This window comes from Misgurnus anguillicaudatus, chromosome 17, assembly GCF_027580225.2.
Source record: "Misgurnus anguillicaudatus chromosome 17, ASM2758022v2, whole genome shotgun sequence".
In the NCBI taxonomy this organism is placed as follows: Eukaryota; Metazoa; Chordata; class Actinopteri; order Cypriniformes; family Cobitidae; genus Misgurnus; species Misgurnus anguillicaudatus.
In genome coordinates, this window is record NC_073353.2 from 11315981 (window position 1) to 11339227 (window position 23247).

The following is a 23247-nucleotide window of genomic DNA, read 5'->3' on the forward strand; positions in this document are numbered from 1 at the left end:
GGATGTCAGATACAGTCAGGTATAGATAGAGGGATGTCAGATACAGTCGTCAGGTATAGATAGAGGAATGTCAGATAAAATCAGGTATAGATAGAGGAATGTCAGATACAATCAGATAAAGATAGATGAGTGTCATTTACAATCAGATATAAATAGAGAGATGTCAGATACAATCAGATATAGATAGAGGGGTGTCAGATACAACCAGATATAGATAGATGAGTGTCATATACAATCAGATATAGATATAGGAATGTCAGATACAATCAGATATAGAGGTATGTCAGATACAATCAGATATAGATAGAGAAATGTCATACAATCAGATGTAGATAGAGGGATGTCAGATACAATCAGATAGGATAAAGGGATGTCAGATACAATCAAATATACACTGTAAATGCAAACATGGTACTTACTTAAAAATAGTAAATTGACCTTAATCAGTTTTTATCAACCTGCTTTTAACACTTGCTTTTAGTGAGTTACTTGTACTTTGAGGTTGAAAAATCTTACCAGCTCAGTCTACGTGAGCTGGATTAATATAGAAAAAGTAAGTTTATGACATGTGGACATGCGCAGACCAGTCCTCTCTGACATGCCTAAACCCAACCAATCAAGGTGCTTCGTGGGGCGGGTCTTGGATTTGCGGGAATCGTAATTTTGCAGACGGTCGTTATGTCACCTCACCACATGCTGCAACTGACCAGGTGGAGCTGGACCTAAACATCGCTTCTACGGCACTTGTGATTATCTTCAGCCGATATTATTTTGCTTGGCACACTCATTTGGTGAGTAAATATTTTACCCGTGTGCACATCGTTTTGTTTCTGTAAGTCAGCCCCAGTGTTTTGTGCTTGATATGCGTGTAGTAATGTCTGCTTACGCTAGCTAACTATATATTATAGACATAACGTGGCTATATTTTGCTGAAACTTGGTAAATACTTTATTATTTTTTCAATCGACAACTTCCTCTGTGTTGAAAATTGGTAACTTAAGACTTTTGACACGTTAAAATTCAGGAATAACTTCAGTGTTATGCGGCGCCTCAAGAATCGACAGCGGGATGGCGTCAAGGTATCGCGAGAGCGAGACGAAATAAGATTTGCTTGAATCGTTCTCGCGGTACTTTGACGTCATCCGGCTGTCGGTTCTTGCGGCGCCGCATGAAGTCGAAGAAGCATAGTAAGGTAACTTGTCGAGTAACGTACTGATTAGCATGATGACAGACTGATCCCGGTGGTTTGTGAGTTTCCAGAGCTTTATAACTGATTTTTATAAGTTTTGGCAGAACAAGTATGTATCGTTTTATTTTAAGCTAGGCTGTAAAGTTAGCACTAATGCTAATTTAGCTACCAATAATAACAGTCTGTGCTTATCTAAGACAAGATTACCACGTGTATCGACACATGATTGGGGATATCCCCACAATGTTATTTTATTTAACACTCGCACTTAACACTGGTCGATATTCGTAGCTTTGCCGTTTCCATGGTTACCACGTGTAGTACCCAGATCAGACACGTTACAGACAATAGTGTCTCCCTGTCTGAATTTTTGTACACCGTTTATCATAGCCTGTTATGATAGGTAACGTATTTGCTGGCATACTCCGTTGCTAACATTATTATTCAAGGTCATCTTGTATATAATGTGCACATTTTAATAAGGGGAACTGTCTGTGGGTTATATGCCTATGTTAGTTTTCACATGTAACGTTACTTGTTTGTGAGTTGTGGTGAATTTTGTTTGTATTAAATTGTTGTATTTTTTTTTAAACTGTCCTCTTTCAGGCTCAAGCAGAATGGTAATCAATCCTCCTCACGTTCCATAATCCCAGCAATAAAAGGTATTTTCAACTAATAACTGTTATTATTGCATGTTAAAGTAAAAGTTATGCTTTCATCAGAGCAATTGGATTACAACAAAAGCGAATCAATTAAAAAAATTCAAAGTAAATATCTTGTGTGTCTAAATGAATTTATCATTATAGTATATTTCATCATTCAGAATATTTTGTGCATATGTTGAATTTCAAATATTTGATGTAATTGGTATCTCTGAACTGTCTCTATAGATACTGTGGACAGTCCATCATACCCAGGACTACAGTATCCCAGATGCCAACCACATAAGTGAGTCATTTACCTTTTGTACTGCTCTGTTCACTTGTCTTGAAGTTCAATGTTGAAAAGCTTGATAATTAGATTTTTGCAAGGATTTAGTTTTTCCTATAGCTCTGGTATTTAAAGTCTGATAATGCAGCCGGCCCTATCTTGCACCCAATGCACAGCGGACTTTCCCTTCACAGACGCATGTTAGTAAATTAGGAATGAACTTGTGCTCCCTGGGCTGTTCAGTGCAAAAAATAAGGCGTGTTCTGGCGCAAACAATCCCTGATGCTATTTTGCAGTTCCCAATGTCTAAAGTCAGTGGCGGAATTGTTTTAAGCGTTGCTTGTGGTATTCAGATGTTATTTTAAGCGAGCATGCTTGGCCATAATGTAGAGTGTGCACAACGAGCATACACTTTGATTCCCTCATCTACACGGATGCATTTTCATTTTTGCTAATCATACATTATTACAAGGAAAAATATTAAAACATTCATTGTTGTGTCCATGAAGATGTGAGAGAATTTTTATAAATCTACCTTACACACTAACCCAAATTATTATTATTTTTTTAACCAGAGCTTATTTGTGTGGGTGTCTCCCATCATCCCCATATAATCTCACTTCTTTGTGTTTTAGTGGAAGAAATGAAGAAAAAACAACCAAATGTGGCACTCTCATTTCACAAATGATGGACCAATCATTCCCACTATGCAGACAAGAAATTCTAAAAAACAAGGGCCTGCTATACAGAACATGGTTAAATGATGGCCAGCACTTTTCACAGAGAGACAGGTAACCTATTTTTGTTTTCAACCAATAAAATGATGCAAATCAAAAACAAATTCAAAATGTGGCTAGAAATCCAAACACTTGTTGGAATGTTAATACCCCTCTCTACTTTTTCAGGTGTTTGCTGAGTTTAATAGAATCGCCAGTAAGAATCTTGAGGGAGACTTGAGGCTTTGGACCAGTATTCCCCACGTTTCATCAAACTTTTCAAAACCAAAAGGGAAACTTAAGGACTGAGTTGGCCAGAAACTCAAGGAGCTGATGCAGCACATGAGCTGGCTGGTAAGTAGGTTCATTTTGCTTTTGATCTGTATGATAGTTCATCAGGTTCTAAATGAGACAATCCAGACCAACCTATTTTATTTCCTGTCTGCTTGTGCCTTGCAATTTACTCTGTTAACTTATCTTTTCTCTCTCTGTGTATCATTAGACACCAGACGTGACAGTACTTCGCTCATTTGTCCTCAAAGGCATGACGACTCCAGTGAATTCTACAAGACCTGCTCTGTAAGTACTTGCACATAAAAAAAGTTTGGTCTGCATGAATATAAAACTATACCTGCAACGCATCATCATATTTGTCATTCTGAATAAACGTGGCTGAAACCAGTCGATCGCAAGAGCGGTAGATCGCACATAAGTTAACTGCTGCTCCACGCGCGAAATTGGCATTATCGTCTTTAATTGTGAAACACGCAAGTCTTTTGAGTTGTTGTGCCTTTCTTCTCAAATGTGTTTTTATAAATCTTATGCCAGGCCACTGCAGCTCAGTCGTCTAACTTCCAAAATTCACCAGGATGTGCATTCTTGCCTTCACGCAGGAGCTGATCCACAGTGTGTGTGTATGTGTGTGTGCGTGCATGCGTAAGCAAACAAGAGAGAGAGGGGCAGCGTAGTGCTGATTTGTATGCTTCTGATGCTGTTGTCATTTTCTAGTAGAAGAGCCCGCGGTAGGTAGAAATTACCAGAGCCAAATAAACGATTTACTTGTATAAAAAAATACATTTAGCAGTTTGGCTTTCCTAAGGGTCTATATAACCTGTTCTGAAACGAGTCTATTAAAATTAACATATCGCAATACATACCGCAAGAGGCCACAATGCATATCGACATATGGATTTTTGGCCATATCGTCCATCCCTACTCGCGATGCGCCTATATTTCAAATAACAAAATATTGGTTGCAGGGAAAATGGTCCAATGAACGGTTCAATATGAATACGCTTATTGTTACACCCCTAATACCTACACAACTAATTTGAGAGATGTAAGTAGACATAAAATGTTCCAAATAAACGTTATACATATTCATTCATTTCAAATTTAAGGATTAGGAGTCTAGGTTGAACAGTCAGTGTTACTGTTCAAGAATGTATAGACCTTATTGGATCTTCATAGCTGTAGTTTAACCAAATCAAATATATTTTGTTTGCTTTATTGTTACAATCCAATGTGAAAATGTATTTAAAGCCATATTCTCTGATAACATTACAAAAATAAAAATGAATGTTTTAGACTAGCATAAATTGCAATGCTAAAGAATTTGTGTCTTTGTAGGATGCAGCGAGAGACAAGGCTCTAGAACGCATCACTGTTGGTGTCCTGACGGTTCTCAGTGAAGATAGTCCTCACGAAGCTTAGTGGTCCTCCAGCCCATCTCCACTGCCATCATTCTGGAGGGAGGTATTGTTATGGATAATGTTAAGAACTTGCCTCAAGTCTTTTGTTTGGGCTTACATATGCATTGCATTTGGATTACCCAAAATGCATGGCAAATACACTCAACTTCATTCAGACTGTGATGCTTGGACTGGGAAAGAAAAACCTCCCACCAAAATGGTTGACTCTGAAGAACAGTCTTCTGGGTTAGAACAATAAAGAGCTGTCAGATAGCACTTTGTAAGCTTTGCAGCTATTAATGTTCTCCTGTTATTAGAGACAGTTTGATGCTGTCATGCAACTGTATTTGCTTCTGATCTTAATAAAAAAAGAAATTCTATTAAAGTCTGTAATGTTATGCAGGTATGCTAATGTTGGAAACAGAGCCACCGTGTTTTATTAAGAGTTGTTTATTAAATGTTAGTATTAGATAATAATGTCAGAAAATAACCTACCACGGTTGTCCTGTTAACATTTGTGTTTTAGGAAAGCTTTTTATAGTTGTAATGTAGTACAAATACAAACCCCAAGGAGTGATGTTTTTGTTTGTGTTGCTTTTATCCTTTCACTGCTCACTTTGGGACACAAAAGCATTTGTTGTACTTTCAGTTTAAAATGCAATTTTTAACTGAATACATTTTTTTAATGTAAAAAAAGTTACATTTTAACTGTCTACATTTAAATAAACCACAACTTTGTTTAGCTGCTGTTATGTATGTGAATGTGCATTGAATAAATGATGTAATGTAGCTGAATCAAGTGAGTGTTCTTTTAAATTACATGTTTGTGATGTGTTTATTAGATCGTAACAACAAAACAAGGACGAATTAAAGGAAATTGGTTTCTTTGAGTAGGCAGAACTAAAAATATTAAGTTGTAGGTATTCAGTAATTCTAAGTGGGGTTTAAATGAAAAAAGTTACATGAACTTAAAAAAAGCGTGTTAGTGGTACTACTAGATTAGTACTGCACACTTAAAATAAACAAGCTTTTCTAAATCACTAATCTTAATCTAACTTTGCTTACTTTTTTTGAGGCAACGAGTTTGCATACTTTTTTTAAGTAAGGTCAACTAATTACATTTTACAGTGTAGATACAGGGATGTCAGATACAGTCAGGTATAGATAGAGGGATGTCAGATACAGTCGTCAGGTATGAATAGAGGAATGTCAGATAAAATCAGGTATAGATAGAGGAATGTCAGATACAACCAGATATAGATAGATGAGTGTCATTTACAATCAGATATAAATAGAGAGATGTCAGATACAATCAGATATAGATAGAGGGATGTCAGATACAGTCAGGTATAGATAGAGGGATGTCAGATACAGTCAGGTATAGATAGAGGAATGTCAGATACAATCAGATATAGATAGAGGGATGTCAGATACAATCAGATATAGATAGAGAAATGTCAGATACAATCAGATGTAGATAGAGGGATGTCAGATACAATCAGATAGGATAGAGGAATGTCAGATACAGTCGTCAGGTATAGATAGAGGAATGTCAGATAAAATCAGGTATAGATAGAGGAATGTCAGATACAATCAGATATAGATAGAGGGATGTCAGATCAAATCAGATATAGATAGAGGAATGTCAGGTCCAGTCGTCAGGTATAGATAGAGGAATGTCAGATAAAATCAGGTATAGATAGAGGAATGTCAGATACAATTAGATATAGATAGAGGGGTGTCAGATATAATCAGATGTAGATAGAGGGATGTCAGATAAAATCAGATATAGATAGAGGAATGTCAGATACAGTCGTCAGGTATAGATAGAGGAATGTCAGATAAAATCAGGTATAGATAGAGGAATTTTAGATACAATCAGATATAGATAGAGGGATGTCAGATTAAATCAGATATAGATAGAGGAATGTCAGATCCAGTCGTCAGATATAGATAGAGGAATGTCAGATAAAATCAGGTATAGATAGAGGAATGTCAGATACAATCCGATATAGATAGAGGGGTGTCAGATACAATCAGATGTAGATAGAGGGATGTCAGATAAAATCAGATATAGATAGAGGGATGTCAGATACAGTCAGGTATAGATAGAGGGATGTCATATACAGTCGTCAGGTATAGATAGAGGAATGTCAGATAAAATCAGATATAGATAGAGGAATGTCAGATACAATCAGATATAAATAGAGGGATGTCAGATACAGTCAAATATCGAAAGAGGAATGCCAGATACAATCAGATATAGATAGAGGGATGTCAGATACAATCAGATATAAATAGAGGGATGTCAGATACAGTCAAATATCGAAAGAGGAATGCCAGATACAATCAGATATAAATAGAGGGATGTCAGATACAGTCAGATATAGATAGAGGAATGTCAGATAAAATCAGATATAGATAGAGGAATGTCAGATACAGTCGTCAGGTATAGATAGAGGAATGTCAGATAAAATCAGGTATAGATAGAGAAATGTCAGATACAATCAGATGTAGATAGAGGAATGTCAGATACAGTCGTCAGGTATAGATAGAGGAATGTCAGATAAAATCAGGTATAGATAGAGGAATGTCAGATAAAATCAGATATAGATAGAGGAATGTCAGAAACAGTCGCCAGGTATAGATAGAGGAATGTCAGATAAAATCAGGTATAGATAGAGGAATGTCAGATACAATCAGATATAGATAGAGGGGTGTCAGATATAATCAGATGTAGATAGAGGGATGTCAGATAAAATCAGATATAGATAGAGGAATGTCAGATACAGTCGTCAGGTATAGATAGAGGAATGTCAGATAAAATCAGGTATAGATAGAGGAATGTCAGATACAATCCGATATAGATAGAGGGGTGTCAGATACAATCAGATGTAGATAGAGGGATGTCAGATAAAATCAGATATAGATAGAGGAATGTCAGATAAAATCAGATATAGATAGAGGAATGTCAGATACAGTCGTCAGGTATAGATGGAGGAATGTCAGATAAAATCAGGTATAGATAGAGGAATGTCAGATACAGTCAGATATAGATAGAGGAATGTCAGATACAGTCGTCAGGTATAGATGGAGGAATGTCAGATAAAATCAGGTATAGATAGAGGAATGTCAGATAAAATCAGGTATAGATAGAGGAATGTCAGATACAATCAGATATAGATAGAGGGATGTCAGATACAGTCGTCAGGTATAGATAGAGGAATGTCAGATAAAATCAGGTATAGATAGCGGAATGTCAGATACAATCAGATATAGATAAAGGGATGTCAGATACAATCAGATATAGATAGAGGGATGTCAGATACAGTCAGGTATAGATAGAGGGATGTCAGATACAGTCGTCAGGTATAGATAGAGGAATGTCAGATAAAATCAGGTATATATAGAGGGATGTCAGATACAATCAGATGTAGATAGAGGAAGGTCAGATACAGTCGTCAGGTATAGATAGAGGAATGTCAGATAAAATCAGGTATAGATAGAGAAATGTCAGATACAATCAGATGTAGATGGAGGAATGTCAGATACAGTCGTCAGGTATAGATAGAGGAATGTCAGATAAAATCAGGTATAGATAGAGGAATGTCAGATAAAATCAGATATAGATAGAGGAATGTCAGATACAGTCGTCAGGTATAGATAAAGGGATGTCAGATACAATCAGATATAGATAGAGGGGTGTCAGATATAATCAGATGTAGATAGAGGGATGTCAGATAAAATCAGATATAGATAGAGGAATGTCAGATACAGTCGTCAGGTATAGATAGAGGAATGTCAGATAAAATCAGGTATAGATAGAGGAATGTCAGATACAATCAGATATAGATAGAGGGATGTCAGATTAAATCAGATATAGATAGAGGAATGTCAGATCCAGTCGTCAGGTATAGATAGAGGAATGTCAGATAAAATCAGGTATAGATAGAGGAATGTCAGATACAATCCGATATAGATAGAGGGGTGTCAGATACAATCAGATGTAGATAGAGGGATGTCAGATAAAATCAGATATAGATAGAGGAATGTCAGATAAAATCAGATATAGATAGAGGAATGTCAGATACAGTTGTCAGGTATAGATGGAGGAATGTCAGATAAAATCAGGTATAGATAGAGGAATGTCAGATACAGTCAGATATAGATAGAGGAATGTCAGATACAGTCGTCAGGTATAGATAGAGGAATGTCAGATAAAATCAGGTATATATAGAGGGATGTCAGATACAATCAGATGTAGATAGAGGAATGTCAGATAAAATCAGGTATATATAGAGGGATGTCAGATACAATCAGATGTAGATAGAGGGATGTCAGATACAATCAGATATAAACAGTGGCGGAACTAGAATTTTTTTAATGGGGTGGCCAGGGGGTGGCCAAAGCTACTTTAGGGGGTCCATAGTCCATAAAAGAAAATGACGTGTAACCATGTGTCAAGAAAGCATAAATTCCATCTTTTGATCGCATTAGATGTAAACATAATAAGGGTGAATTTTAAATCTTTCTACTGTATTTCTTACATCTGATTTACTGTCTGTTAAAGGGATTCACCCAAAAATGAAAATTCTGTCATCATTTACTCACCCTCATGTTGTTCTAAACCTGTATTTTGTTTTAATGAGCGCGGGGGAGGATGTTTTGATAAATGATGGTAAGCACACAATTAATGGTATATCCATTGAATTCCATCATGTTGTTTTTATTCCTACTATGGAAGTCAATGGTTACAGCTGTGTGCATACCATCATTTATCATTTAAAAGAAATACGTACAGGTTTAGAGAAACATGAGGATGTAAAAATAATGACAGGATTTTCATTTTGTGAACTATCAATGAAGCAAAAGATCAGGAAATCTTAACTCCATGATAAACCTTAAACTTACTTCAAATAGCAGAGCTCAACACAAAGGATGTTTGGATTAATCTTTATTTACGAAGATACAGAAGATGCAAAAGTTTTGATATTTATTTAACTTTAATGACAGAGAGACTTCAACAGGTTGCTAAGACCGAATGCAATAAAATATTTATTTGTTTAAGACGTACAGTAACCAAATGTTTAGTATAAAAATCACCAAGACAGCTATTTTGACATATGAGCATTTGTCCGTTTAAGCCAAAAAGACGCGGACAGTCATTTAAGCTCTGGCTGTGCACGAGCACGGATATGCGCGTCGCGCTTTCAAGTTCAATGTGGCAATCCAGTCGAATTAACAATCATACAGTAGCCTATAAAGATCACGTCATGAATGAAACCACGGTGCTGGGTTTTGTTGTAAAAAGAATTGGCAATCTTAGACTTTATTCAGTCCACAAGAAAATTACCACACTCCCAGCATATACGGTGAAATCATGTAGTATTAGCAATGTACGACTTCACTTCACTTACATAATTTTAAAGAGATTCCAAGCATTAGACATGACATTTATCTTCTGATGGTATGAAAATTCGTTAAGTTACAGTAATTTTTCTGACGCGTTTTTGAAAAGACGTCACTTGGAGAGATATAACAGAACGCGCATTATGTATATTTTCTTAATTTTGTGAAAAGCACAGCATTCAGTTTTTATAGACACACAAAAAATGACACTTTAACGTTTTAAATGATGTATAAATCATATATGTATGTCCAAAATCAGCAGAGTAATCCAAGTCTCTTTGTGCAGTGATTGAAAAATAAAGAGTTTGCGCTGCGACTGCAGGGAGGGTTAATATTCATAATGTTTGTTTTTAACAATGTGCTGCGCTGCCGCACGTCGAAAATAAACATAGCAATTAGGTGAAAGTAGCGCATTAAATTTGAGGTGGCACACGGGGTGGCCAGTGACATGTCAAGGGTGTCCAGTGCCACCCTGGACACCCCTCTGGCTCCGCCACTGGATATAAATAGAGGGATGTCAGATACAGTCAGATATAGATAGAGGAATGTCAGATAAAATCAGATATAGATAGAGGAATGTCAGATACAGTCGTCAGGTATAGATAGAGGAATGTCAGATAAAATCAGGTATAGATAGAGGAATGTCAGATACAATCAGATATAGATAGAGAGGTGTCAGATACTGTCAGATATAGATAGAGGGCTGTCAGATACAATCAGATATAGATAGAGGGATGTCAGATAAAATCAGATATAGATAGAGGAATGTCAGATACAATCCGATATAGATAGAGGGGTGTCAGATACAATCAGATGTAGATAGAGGGATGTCAGATAAAATCAGATATAGATAGAGGAATGTCAGATAAAATCAGATATAGATAGAGGAATGTCAGATACAGTCGTCAGGTATAGATGGAGGAATGTCAGATAAAATCAGGTATAGATAGAGGAATGTCAGATAAAATCAGGTATAGATAGAGGAATGTCAGATACAATCAGATATAGATAGAGGAATGTCAGATACAATCAGATGTAGATAGAGGGTTGTCAGATACAATCAGATATAAATAGAGGGATGTCAGATACAGTCAAATATCGAAAGAGGAATGCCAGATACAGTCAGATATAGATAGAGGAATGTCAGATAAAATCAGATATAGATAGAGGAATGTCAGATACAGTCGTCAGGTATAGATAGAGGAATGTCAGATAAAATCAGGTATAGATAGCGGAATGTCAGATACAATCAGATATAGATAGAGGGATGTCAGATACAATCAGATGTAGATAGAGGGTTGTCAGATACAATCAGATATAAATAGAGGGATGTCAGATACAGTCAAATATCGAAAGAGGAATGCCAGATACAATCAGATATAGATAGAGGGATGTCAGATACAATCAGATATAAATAGAGGGATGTCAGATACAGTCAGATATAGATAGAGGAATGTCAGATAAAATCAGATATAGATAGAGGAATGTCAGATACAGTCGTCAGGTATAGATAGAGGAATGTCAGATAAAATCAGGTATAGATAGAGGAATGTCAGATACAATCAGATATAGATAGAGAGGTGTCAGATACTGTCAGATATAGATAGAGGGCTGTCAGATACAATCAGATATAGATAGAGAGGTGTCAGATACTGTCAGATATAGATAGAGGGCTGTCAGATACAATCAGATATAGATAGAGAGGTGTCAGATACTGTCAGATATAGATAGAGGGCTGTCAGATACAATCAGATATAGATAGAGGGATGTCAGATAAAATCAGATATAGATAGAGGAATGTCAGATACAGTCGTCAGGTATAGATAGAGGAATGTCAGATAAAATCAGGTATAGATAGCGGAATGTCAGATACAATCAGATATAGATAGAGGGATGTCAGATACAATCAGATGTAGATAGAGGGTTGTCAGATACAATCAGATATAAATAGAGGGATGTCAGATACAGTCAAATATCGAAAGAGGAATGCCAGATACAATCAGATATAGATAGAGGGATGTCAGATACAATCAGATATAAATAGAGGGATGTCAGATACAGTCAGATATAGATAGAGGAATGTCAGATAAAATCAGATATAGATAGAGGAATGTCAGATACAGTCGTCAGGTATAGATAGAGGAATGTCAGATAAAATCAGGTATAGATAGAGGAATGTCAGATACAATCAGATATAGATAGAGAGGTGTCAGATACTGTCAGATATAGATAGAGGGCTGTCAGATACAATCAGATATAGATAGAGGGATGTCAGATAAAATCAGATATAGATAGAGGAATGTCAGATACAGTTGTCAGGTATAGATAGAGGAATGTCAGATAAAATCAGGTATAGATAGAGGAATGTCAGATACAATCAGATATAGATAGAGGGATGTCAGATACAATCAGATGTAGATAGAGGGATGTCAGATACAGTCAGGTATAGATAGAGGAATGTCAGATAAAATCAGATATAGATAGAGGGGTGTCAGATACAGTCGTCAGGTATAGATAGAGGGATGTCAGATAAAATCAGGTATAGATAGAGGAATGTCAGATACAATCAGATATAGATAGAGGGATGTCAGATACAGTCGTCAGGTATAGATAGAGGAATGTCAGATAAAATCAGGTATAGATAGAGGAATGTCAGATAAAATCAGATATAGATAGAGGGGTGTCAGATACAGTCGTCAGGTATAGATAGAGGAATGTCAGATAAAATCAGGTATAGATAGAGGAATGTCAGATACAATCAGATATAGATAGAGGGATGTCAGATACAGTCGTCAAGTATAGATAGAGGAATGTCAGATAAAATCAGGTATAGATAGAGGAATGTCAGATAAAATCAGATATAGATAGAGGGGTGTCAGATACAGTCGTCAGGTATAGATAGAGGAATGTCAGATAAAATCAGGTATAGATAGAGGAATGTCAGATACAATCAGATATAGATAGAGGGATGTCAGATACAGTCGTCAAGTATAGATAGAGGAATGTCAGATAAAATCAGGTATAGATAGAGGAATGTCAGATAAAATCAGATATAGATAGAGGAATGTCAGATACAGTCGTCAGGTATAGATAGAGGAATGTCAGATAAAATCAGGTATAGATAGAGGAATGTCAGATCAAATCAGGTATAGATAGAGGAATGTCAGATACAATCCGATATAGATAGAGGGGTGTCAGATACAATCAGATGTAGATAGAGGGATGTCAGATACAATCAGATATAGATAGAGGAATGTCAGATAAAATCAGATATAGATAGAGGAATGTCAGATACAGTCGTCAGGTATAGATGGAGGAATGTCAGATAAAATTAGGTATAGATAGAGGAATGTCAGATACAATCAGATATAGATAGAGGGATGTCAGATACAATCAGATATAGATAGAGGGATGTCAGATACAGTCGTCAGGTATAGATGGAGGAATGTCAGATAAAATCAGGTATAGATAGAGGAATGTCAGATAAAATCAGGTATAGATAGAGGAATGTCAGATACAGTCGTCAGGTATAGATGGAGGAATGTCAGATAAAATCAGGTATAGATAGAGGAATGTCAGATAAAATCAGGTATAGATAGAGGAATGTCAGATACAATCAGATATAGATAGAGGGATGTCAGATACAGTCAGGTATAGATAGAGGGATGTCAGATACAGTCGTCAGGTATAGATAGAGGAATGTCAGATAAAATCAGGTATAGATAGCGGAATGTCAGATACAATCAGATATAGATAGAGGGGTGTCAGATACAATCAGATATAAATAGAGGAATGTCAGATACAGTCAGATATAGATAGAGGGATGTCAGATCAAATCAGATATAGATAGAGGAATGTCAGATACAGTCAGATATAGATAGAGGGATGTCAGATCAAATCAGATATAGATAGAGGGATGTCAGATACAGTCAGGTATAGATAGAGGGATGTCAGATACAATCAGAAATAGATCGAGGGGTCTCAGATACAATCAGATATAGATAGAGAGGTGTCAGATACAATCAGATATAGATAGAGAATTGTCAGACACAATCAGATGTAGATAGAGGGATGTCAGATACAGTCAGGTATAGATAGAGGAATGTCAGATAAAATCAGATATAGATAGAGGGGTGTCAGATACAGTCAGATATAGATAGAGGGATGTCAGATATAGATAGAGGAATGTCATATACAACCAGATATAGATAGAGGGGTGTCAGATACTGTACAATCAGATGTAAATAGAGGGATGTCAGATAAAATCAGATATAGATAGAGGAATGTCAGATCCAGTCGTCATGTATAGATAGAGGAATGTCAGATAAAATCAGGTATAGATAGAGGAATGTCAGATACAATCAGATATAGATAGAGGGGTGTCAGATACAATCAGATATAGATAGAGGGGTGTCAGATACAATCAGATATAGATAGAGGAATGTCAGATAAAATCAGATATAGATAGAGGAATGTCAGATACAGTCGTCAGGTATAGATAGAGGAATGTCAGATAAAATCAGGTATAGATAGCGGAATGTCATATACAATCAGATATAGATAGAGGGATGTCAGATACAGTCAAATATCGAAAGAGGAATGCCAGATACAATCAGATATAGATAGAGGGATGTCAGATACAATCAGATATAAATAGAGAGATGTCAGATACAATCAGATATAGATAGAGGGATGTCAGATACAGTCAGATATAGATAGAGGGATGTCAGATACAATCAGATATAAATAGAGAGATGTCAGATACAATCAGATATAGATAGAGGGATGTCAGATCAAATCAGATATAGATAGAGGGATGTCAGATAAAATCAGGTATAGATAGGGGGATGTCAGATACAATCAGATATAGATAGAGGAATGTCAGATCCAGTCGTCAGGTATAGATAGAGGAATGTCAGATAAAATCAGGTATAGATAGAGGAATGTCAGATACAATCAGATATAGATAGAGGGGTGTCAGATACAATCAGATATAGATAGAGGAATGTCAGATAAAATCAGATATAGATAGAGGAATGTCAGATACAATCAAATATAGATAGAGGGATGTCAGATACAGTCAGGTATAGATAGAGGGATGTCATATACAGTCGTCAGGTATAGATAGAGGAATGTCAGATAAAATCAGATATAGATAGAGGAATGTCAGATACAATCAGATATAAATAGAGGGATGTCAGATACAGTCAAATATCGAAAGAGGAATGCCAGATACAATCAGATATAGATAGAGGGATGTCAGATACAATCAGATATAAATAGAGGGATGTCATATACAGTCGTCAGGTATAGATAGAGGAATGTCAGATAAAATCAGATATAGATAGAGGGATGTCAGATACAGTCAGATATAGATAGAGGAATGTCAGATAAAATCAGGTATAGATAGAGGAATGTCAGATACAATCAGATATAGATAGAGAGGTGTCAGATACTGTCAGATATAGATAGAGGGCTGTCAGATACAATCAGATATAGATAGAGGGATGTCAGATACAATCAGATATAGAGGGATGTCAGATACAATCAGATATAGATAGAGGGATGTCAGATACAGTCAGGTATAGATAGAGGAATGTCAGATAAAATCAGATATAGATAGAGGGGTGTCAGATACAGTCGTCAGGTATAGATAGAGGAATGTCAGATAAAATCAGGTATAGATAGAGGAATGTCAGATACAATCAGATATAGATAGAGGGATGTCAGATACAGTCGTCAGGTATAGATAGAGGAATGTCAGATAAAATCAGATATAGATAGAGGAATGTCAGATACAGTCGTCAGGTATAGATAGAGGAATGTCAGATAAAATCAGGTATAGATAGAGGAATGTCAGATACAATCAGGTATAGATAGAGGAATGTCAGATACAATCAGATGTAGATAGAGGGATGTCAGATACAATCAGATATAGATAGAGGAATGTCAGATAAAATCAGGTATAGATAGAGGAATGTCAGATAAAATCAGGTATAGATAGAGGAATGTCAGATACAATCAGATGTAGATAGAGGGATGTCAGATACAATCAGATATAGATAGAGGAATGTCAGATAAAATCAGATATAGATAGAGGGGTGTCAGATACAGTCAGATATAGATAGAGGGATGTCAGATATAGATAGAGCAATGTCATATACAACCAGATATAGATAGAGGGGTGTCAGATACAATCAGATGTAGATAGAGGGATGTCAGATAAAATCAGATATAGATAGAGGAATGTCAGATACAGTCGTCAAGTATAGATAGAGGAATGTCAGATAAAATCAGGTATAGATAGAGGAATGTCAGATACAATCAGATATACACTCTAAAAAACAATGGGTTAAAAACAACCCAAATTGGGTTGTTTTAACCATACTGCTGGGTAAATATAGGACAGAACCCATATGGGGTTAAATTAACCCAAGAAGTTGGGTTAATAATTTTAACCCAGCCAATGGGTTGTTTTTTCTACCCAAAACTTGGGTTATTTTTTACTAAAATGATGGGTTAATTTGACTTCATAAATGGGTTAAAAATGTATATAGGGTTATTTTTATTCCTTTTAAGATTATCATTTAAAATTTAAAACCACAAGATAAACAAACAGGTCAACATTGTATTATCTTTATTTTTCATTAATATTTTTTAGCATATTACACTTTGTGTAATGTAACAAATACAATGTGTGTGACGTACACTTTCTACACAATAGCTCAATAAAAAATTCAGGAGATCATACAAAACTATAAATACAATAAATAATAAAATTCCATTTTTAAACAATTTTAAACAATTTCTTCACTTGCCTCTAATTGCAAAAGTGTAAGGAGTGGTTTCCCGGACAGGGATTGGCTAGTCCTTAGTTATTAATTAGGAAATATAACAAGTTTGAACAAACATGTCTTAATAAAAACATTACTTGTGTGCATTTTGAGGGAAAACAAAGAGCACTGGTGAATTTTAAGATATGTCAGTTCAAGTAGTTTTCAGTTTGGACAGCTCTTACATTTACTTTATTCTAGGACTAGTCTTATCCTTGTCTGTGAAACCGCCCCTATATGTTTTAACATTTTAAAAAAATTCATGAAATTCATAAAATACCTTTAAGAACAACTGTTTGTTACAAAGCAGTATTGTTTTAGTCTACATTATGAACACACAAAAAAAACTATGAAATACAGCATTTTGCCAGTGTAACATTTCATAAACATGTCATTAATATTCATCAAGTAATACTCTTCCTTAAAGGTGCTCTAAGCGAATTCACGCATTTTAGACCATAAAACATTTTTTGTTACATACAGCAAACATCTCCTCACTATCTGCTTGCTGCCTGTCCGCTGATCAAACTGTAAAAAACGCGATCTCTGTAGACAGCCTAGGCTCCACAAACTGCAATAAAAACAAAGTGGCCAAACCTACTACCAGAAAGGATAACAAAGTGTTCCAGCCAATTAATGACAAGAAGGATTTGGGGTTGAGGGTTGGACGCGTTCATGAAAGCACGGAAGGGAGGGGAGGAGTTAGCTACGCTCCGTTTGTTTGAAAACAGTTCAAACATCAACAAAAAGTAACATCACACAGATTCGCTTAGAGCACCTTTAAGTCTGTAAAAAAAAAAACTAAAATGATAACTCTTGTACCTGAAACCCAGTCTATTTAAAAAACCTCTTGTCATTTACTTGCAAGAATGTAGTGCTTCTACTACCCCAATCTAAGTGCCTTGTCCAAAGTTTCTCCTCCAAGGATGACGAATGCCTGGGACTCATGTGTCCATTTTCAAGTGACAGGAAATAAGGGTTAAGTCCTGATGCTTCAGCCTTCTGGAGGTACTCCATCATATGTTCCAACCTAAAGGACACACAATGCAAATGAGTTAAGGTGAAACTTGGGGGGTGTCAGGGTGTGGGTATGGGTGATGGGTTTGGGAGTTATTACACCTTAATCTTGCCCACTTTAAAGAGGCCCTTCCACATAAAACCGTTTTTACTTGTATTTTTTTGATATGTGTTAGGTCCATATGTGTTTGTGTTGTGTCGTGAATGTGAAAATTAACTTCCACCTCCTCTGTCAGCTCTAGCCACTGAAAAGAAATAAGCGGAGAAATCTGGTCAGTTTGAAAATCTTATCAGTGTGACGTGGAACTGATTGAGGTCATTAATATTCATGAGCTCTTCAACTTGAGCCCGCGCCCACATATTACGTGTAGTTGAGTTAGTTTTCATAACAAGTTACAGCAAGGATGGCTAAACGTCAACCGTACTGTATTTGGGCCATTGTTTTTCGTCGAGAGACATCATTCCTATTAAACAAGGGAATCATAACAGTTGCTACATATTTGGATGTTCAGAAGAACGCTGGATTTGAAGAGAGACTGCGATTAAAAAGCGGATCCTGACAGAATTGCACAGCTTATGTGAGTAAAGCACTTTAGTACTATGTGTCACTGTAGTGGCCGGTGTTTTCTCTTCCGAGGGACGCGAATTCATGCTGCACACACGTTGAAAGGGTTTATGATAAAAGACACGCACGCGTGTGTGCGAGTAAAACACTTTAGTACTTTGTGTCACTATGAGTTCTCTTTAGAGGGACGCGATTCACGCAAATTCATGATGCACACGCATCGAATGTGATAAAAGACATGTGTGTGTTTGTGCGTTCGTTACACGTGTGTCGAAAGGGTTTGTGTAAAAGAGGTGTGTGTGTGTGTGTGCATGCGTTGCTACACGCGCATCGAAAGGGTTTACGATAAAAGACACGTGTGAGAGTGTGTGTGTGTGTTTTTGTGCGTGGGTTTACGATAAAAGACACGCGCGTGTGTGTCAAAAGGGTTTATGATAAAATATGCGTGTGTAAGAAAGACACTGTGTCTTAAGACACTCACTTAACATTAAACTGATTACACATGAGATTAAATTGAAAGTTAGTTTGAACGAAAAACGGTTATCCAATCATAGCAGTGGGTGTTTACTTCCAAGTCGTCAATGCAGCCCGCCCATTAAAACGGATCACTTCTCTAACCAGCCTCAAAACCAGGGTACAAAATAGCCTATTACTTATTGCTTTTGATGTTTTTGGATGTAAAAATCATGCAAACATCATGAGTAGACCTCAGACAACAGTCTAAAACAATAAAAACGCCAGAGGAAGGGCACCTTTAAGACAGCCACTAACATAATGTCCCAAACTTTTGAATGGTAGTTTATTTAAATACCTGGTAAATAATGTATTAAAGTAAATTTCTTGATTTGTACTTACAGGCTGAATGTCGATGAAAGCTTTTTTGCCATCATCAATGCTGGGCCGGACCTTTTCTGGCAGTTTTGAAGGGTGGAGGTGGAAGCAAAACAGGGAGCAGCTTTAATGCAAGATATCCGTTTGCATCTGTAGCAGCAGAAATTGAAAAGCAATATGTTCAGATAATGTCGGTTAACTGTCTGGCATTTCAAATAAATGAAGATGAGTGGAGAAAGTGCTAAATCTCCCAACAGCAATTATTGCCAAAAATTTTCTTCATTAATTTATCAGTGGGTGTCTTTATTAAATTGCTATTAGTAAATCTGGCTGTTAATATCAAAATAGTGGAGAAACTTTACCTTGTGTCATCTCCTCAACTGAACATGGAAGCTTTGCAAGATCCTATCGGTATATCAAGGGAGACATTTCTCGAAGAGTTTTGGAGCTGCATCCTGGTGTAATGTGTAAAAGTCTTGTGCAATCTAAATGCAAAAATAACAAAAAACAACTTCTAAAAAAAGACTAAATAAAACTCTTGTTACTATATGATAAAGACAGTATTTTAACATACCATGCCTGGGGTAGTTAGCCGAGGAAACTCATGGAAACTCAGACCACCTAAAACAGAAAAACACAAACTTTTAGCTGTAAGTGATGCATTTTTTTCTATCAATATAGATAAATAGACCATTCATACTCATTCATTTGTTCAGGTGATTTCAACATTGGCTTTCAGAGATCATGCACCCCGCCTTTAATTCACTTGTCACCACCTGCTGGCATTAATGTTGTACTAAAGAGAAACTATATTTGAAGCATTGTCACTGTCGAAAAGACGATTTAATCTCTTTTGATCGTTTTCGTAGACAGCAGTGTTTATATCTGAACTATAAAGATTTTTTCCAGTACTTCTGGAATAACATATATCTGATTGTTTTGTTTCATACACGTAAACTGCTTTCGCTGGATAAGCACGGATGCAGATTTGAATGTCACAGAGTGTGATTAACTTAGGCTTTAATGGACATATTAAAGTTAGTTGAATCTTGTCATTTATAAACAACTTCCGGTAAAATCGGCTAAGAATAAATAACAACAAAGTCTTTTTAGAGTAGTTAATTTCTGATACCAAGCAAAATAAACAACAAGTACATTAACTTACCTCAGTTCTTATTTCATAGCTAAAGCGTATAAAAACTACACTGAGCTAACGTTGCTAAGTAAAGTGTGTATTATAATGTATACAATGTTAACTACAAATCGGCTATCGCCGTCTCCCCCTGCCTTTAGGAAACCAAAACATTTTTTGACGAGGTAATTTGTTCCAGAATTCATTTGAGGCAGACCATTAAACCGTAAGTAAAGACCAGACGCGACACGCGTGAGTCCGATGATTATTATTTATACTCATAATAATAAAGTATAATTATAGTCCAATGTTAATCGCCATTATTACCATATTAAATATATTGTCCAACGTTACCCCGTTCTGTGGTAAAAAACGCGCATCTGCTCACAAAAAGTTATTTCAAGCACTCGACTGATGTTGTTGACTAAACGTAATGAAATGCCCTCGTTGTAGAACACTTTTGCCATTAGGTATCGATTAAATGATACAAAGACAAATACAGACCTTTATTTCACCAGAAAAGAACCGCTGAAGAATGTCTGCTTGTAAAGTCCTGCTGTATTTCTCCTTCTGACGATCCAAAATCCCCGCGACAGATGATCCAGCAATTGGGTTATTTTTACCCAGCAGCACTGCTGTACAGCGGGGGATGGGCTGCTTTAACTGTTCGTGTACAAAAAATGGTTTTCAGAAATTAATTACCAGAGATTTGTTACGGGCTGTAATTGTCAAAAATCTCATTTTAATAATCTGAAAAAGCAAGGAATGCATTTACTTTAACTTATATTAATCTCGTTTTAAGTTAACAGTTAACTGGGCTTTGAAGTAATGTAAATGTCGTCATATAACGTTAGTTAAGAAAAAAACTTAAGGCTTTGTCCAATGGGGACGTATAAAAACAGTAGAAAACGTATTTACTATCCAACGGGCATATCAAACAAGCCAACCTAAACGAACGAAGCTGGCGGCGTATTTAATGCCATGTAAAACTGAATGTAATGGCACTTACGTCTTTATATAGCCCTCAGTATTATGATACGTGTATAAATAGGTTTAAAAATATATGTTATATGAATAAATATGTTGATACGAACCTTATTTCTCCAAATATCAGTTTGCGTTGCATCCACCTCAAATTCAGTCAGCCCGTGTGCTGCACCTGAATCTGCGCCGAGTTGATTTGACCCAATGAGCTGGGTTGTTGAGTCCGGCAGGGGGAGGGGGTGTATTGATTCCACTCTCAGTGAAAATTACCCAGAAAATAACCCAATGGTGGGGTTACATAAAACTACCCAAAAAACTACCCAAGACTGCGAAAATAACCCAAAAAATTTACCCAAATGGCTTAACCCCACATTTGGGTAGAAAAAATAACCCCGGATTTTTTAGAGTGTAGATAGAGGGATGTCAGATCAAATCAGATATAGAGGGATGTCAGATACAATCAGATATAGATAGAGGGATGTCAGATACAGTCAGGTATAGATAGAGGAATGTCAGATAAAATCAGATATAGATAGAGGAATGTCAGATACAGTCGTCAGGTATAGATAGAGGAATGTCAGATAAAATCAGGTATAGATAGAGGAATGTCAGATACAATCAGATATAGATAGAGGGATGTCAGATAAAATCAGATATAGATAGAGGGGTGTCAGATATAGATAGAGCAATGTCATATACAACCAGATATAGATAGAGGGGTGTCAGATACAATCAGATGTAGATAGAGGGATGTCAGATAAAATCAGATATAGATAGAGGAATGTCAGATACAGTCGTCAGGTATAGATAGAGGAATGTCAGATAAAATCAGGTATAGATAGAGGAATGTCAGATACAATCAGATATAGATAGAGGGATGTCAGATCAAATCAGATATAGATAGAGGAATGTCAGATCCAGTCGTCAGGTATAGATAGAGGAATGTCAGATAAAATCAGGTATAGATAGAGGAATGTCAGATACAATCAGATATAGATAGAGGGGTGTCAGATACAGTCGTCAGGTATAGATGGAGGAATGTCAGATAAAATCAGGTATAGATAGAGGAATGTCAGATAAAATCAGGTACAGATAGAGGAATGTCAGATACAATCAGATATAGATAGAGGAATGTCAGATACATTCAGATATAGTTAGAGGGATGTCAGATCAAATCAGATATAGATAGAGGGATGTCAGATACATTCAGATATAGTTAGAGGGATGTCAGATCAAATCAGATATAGATAGAGGGATCTCAGATACAGTCAGGTATAGATAGAGGGATGTCAGATACAGTCGTCAGGTAAAGATAGAGGAATGTCAGATAAAATCAGGTATAGATAGCGGAATGTCAGATACAATCAGATATAGATAGAGGAATGTCAGATACATTCAGATATAGTTAGAGGGATGTCAGATCAAATCAGATATAGATAGAGGGATGTCAGATACAGTCAGGTATAGATAGAGGGGTGTCAGATACAATCAGATATAAATCGAGGAATGTCAGATACATTCAGATATAGTTAGAGGGATGTCAGATCAAATCAGATATAGATAGAGGAATGTCAGATACAGTCAGATATAGATAGAGGGATGTCAGATCAAATCAGATATAGATAGAGGGATGTCAGATACAGTCAGGTATAGATAGAGGGATGTCAGATACAATCAGATATAGATAGAGGGGTCTCAGATACAATCAGATATAGATAGAGAGGTGTCAGATACAATCAGATGTAGATAGAGGGATGTCAGATAAAATCAGATATAGATAGAGGAATGTCAGATACAGTCGTCAGGTATAGATAGAGGAATGTCAGATAAAATCAGGTATAGATAGAGGAATGTCAGATACAATCAGATATAGATAGAGGGATGTCAGATCAAATCAGATATAGATAGAGGAATGTCAGATCCAGTCGTCAGGTATAGATAGAGGAATGT

General features: G+C 36.3%; 2 long non-coding RNA genes across 7 annotated transcripts; one reads left to right on the plus strand and one right to left on the minus strand.

Annotated features, from left to right (window-relative positions):
* The first annotated feature begins 397 nt into the window (after positions 1-397).
* LOC129447562 (uncharacterized) lies at positions 398-5321 on the plus strand. Of its 5 annotated transcripts, none has more exons than XR_012358281.1 (7): positions 398-1192; positions 1796-1851; positions 2080-2137; positions 2755-2910; positions 3025-3189; positions 3338-3414; positions 4465-5321. It is a non-coding gene; the product is annotated as an uncharacterized lncRNA (long non-coding RNA). The 5 variants fall into 5 exon arrangements; XR_012358280.1 differs by having other exon boundaries at positions 398-791; XR_012358279.1 differs by having other exon boundaries at positions 398-1851.
* Positions 5322-16555: 11234 nt separating this feature from the next.
* Positions 16556-21685, minus strand: LOC129444959 (uncharacterized). 2 transcript variants are annotated; one of them, XR_012358285.1, is made up of 6 exons: positions 21408-21685; positions 20818-20976; positions 19756-19802; positions 19544-19666; positions 19206-19331; positions 16556-17798 (listed from the first exon to the last, which is right to left on the minus strand). It is a non-coding gene; the product is annotated as an uncharacterized lncRNA (long non-coding RNA). The 2 variants fall into 2 exon arrangements; XR_012358284.1 differs by having other exon boundaries at positions 20818-21680.
* Positions 21686-23247: the final 1562 nt, after the last annotated feature.